Here is a 2,500-nt window from a genome sequence, read left to right as displayed (position 1 = left end):
GTTAAAATAGCAAGCATATGAGTTTGAAGCGGCCAGAAACTGATTCAAGTTAAATTATTTTTAATTTGAAGAAAACGCCAAATAAATGAAAATCAATGTGTTTTATAGTGCTTGCAGATCGCTATGCTTTTTAGAACCCTTTCACATTCTTCCTGTCATCGGATCCCCACAACCCTGTGAGGTGAGCAGGACCTTATATGTATTTGTCCCCATTTTACAGAAGAGGAAACAGAGTCTCACAGTGATATGATACAGCTGTTAAGTGGAAGGGTCAGGACTAGAACTCAGGCCTACTGACGCCGTGGCCAGTGTTTTCCAGCTGCGGCTCATTTGTAATTATTAAGGTAGAGGGTGATGTTTTGGAAAGAATCAAAGCGTTCCCACATCTAAGAAGCTGAGGTAGAAATAAGGGAAGCCAGAATCCCTAGACAGAAGCGCTGGAGTCCAGGAGGACTGAAGAGGATCCCCCCACACGCAGGTGAAGGAGCCTGCTCCAGGCTCTGCTCGGCTGCCCAGGCTGTCAAAGGCACCGCCGGAAAGCAGCCTGGCGCACCTCACAAGGTCCCATGTACCGTTACGTAGAGCAGGTGCTGGGTGCTGAGGCCTTGGTGACCAGAAGGCGGCCTTGGGGGTAATTAATCGGTGTTTGCGGTTTCCCCTCTGACTGAGAATGCTTTTTATGTAAACTTGTCCAATATTAAACTGATCTCTATAATCACCGTTAAACAAAGATTGGCGTTTCCTTAAGCTCCTGCCCACACGCTAAGGGTCTTAGCGCCTTGTTTGCCAAAGTTAATTCCCTCTGGAACTGCCCAGCTCTCCCTAATAGGCCCAGGTGAGGTGGGCTTTTATTTACTGTTTATTTCAGAGGCTGTGGGGAGGGGAGCAGAAAAGACTGCAACAGCCACTAGTGAGGGACTAGGGGGGAAACAGGGCGAAGAGGGACCAGGGGAGGTTGGGGCTTCCTTTGTGAGCGACATAAAGAGCTAGTCAATACCATGTGGGCACGGTGGAGGGTACTCCAAGCAATCAGCCGGGGGTCATTGTTAGGGGCTAATCTACATGTGTATTTCCCAAGAACTCGATTAGGGACGATGAATGGACTCGGCCACGTCCCTAATTCTTCTAGCAATTTTCCGGCAGTTACGCCAGCTCCTAAGCAGCCCAGCTTCAGCAAAAGTAAGGAGCCTGGCTTCTGAACTCCACCTCTGTTTAATTCATTAATTCATTAGGTGGATCAAAGAAAACTCCCCCTCCCACCCACCTCATAGGGGCTGAAGGGAGACACAGCTAAAGCCCCTTTAAACCAGGCATAGCTCAGAGAAACATTTCCAAAAGTGAGGAGAGCAGGGTGGTCGGGGTATGGGGTGTCTTAAAGGAGAGGGAGGCTCTGTGTAACGTGGGAAGCACAATACAGACAACAGAAGTTGGGAGAAAGATTTTGGGGAGCAAGGGCATAGGGACTGGTGAGCCCTAACAAAACACAATCTAAATGCAAGCAGCAATTCTGCAGAGTGGCAGCATAAAGAGGCTCTTTTCTCTTGGGTATATGCAGGAGGGCCTGTTTCTGGAAGTATTCTAGGCAGACTGCGTCACCACAACACTCTTGGTAGAAATGAGTGTCTATAGAGTTCACCTGGGTGGGTAGGGGGTATGGTCACAAAGTGAGTTCATGCCATTTGACCACAGCCTCTAGGAATTTTCCCTTGAAGTGATGTTTCAGGTTTGGGCAAAAAAAAAAAAAAATGTCCATTTAAGGTCCTGTGCGCTATCGCTTCATAAAGTATATAAAACAAGTAGATTGTCTGTATGTGGGTCATCCCCTTAGTAGATGTGGTTTCATCCTGGAGTAATTCCACCTGCCTCATCCCACCTTGTGGGACCATCACCTCTCACTAGTCCATGTTCATTCAGGTAGGCAGCTAAACTTCAGTTTCAGCCAAAGCATAACTCATATAATCATCACACACACACACACACACACACACAGCCCTAGCAGGTTTGGCTCAGTGGATAGAATGCTGGCCCTGTGAACTGAAGGGTCCCGGGTTTGATTTTGGTCAAGGGCACATGCCCTGGTTGCAGGCTCCAGCCCCAGTAGGGGTGTGCAGGAGGCAGCCGATCAATGATTCTCTCTCATCATTGATGTTTCTATCTTTCTTTCACTTTCTCTTCCTCTCTGAAATTAATTTTTAAAATATATATGTATTTAAAAACACAAACAATATATAACAGCCCTGCCAACGTGGCTCAATTGGTTGGACCATTGTCCTGTTCACCACAAGGTCTCGGGTTTGATTCTGGTCCAGGCACATAACTAGGTTGCAGATCCAATCCCTGGTCAGGGTATATACGGGAGGGAACCAGTCAATGTTTCTTTCTCACATTGATGCTTCTCTCGCTCCCTTCCTATCTCTCTAAAATCAATAAAAATAAATAAATATGCTTAGATCTGAGTTCACAATGATACACATAACATAAAACTTAAAAAAAGAAAATA

This window comes from Myotis davidii, unplaced genomic scaffold, assembly GCF_000327345.1.
Source record: "Myotis davidii unplaced genomic scaffold, ASM32734v1 scaffold38, whole genome shotgun sequence".
In the NCBI taxonomy this organism is placed as follows: domain Eukaryota; kingdom Metazoa; phylum Chordata; class Mammalia; order Chiroptera; family Vespertilionidae; genus Myotis; species Myotis davidii.
This window is presented reverse-complemented; position numbering follows the sequence as displayed.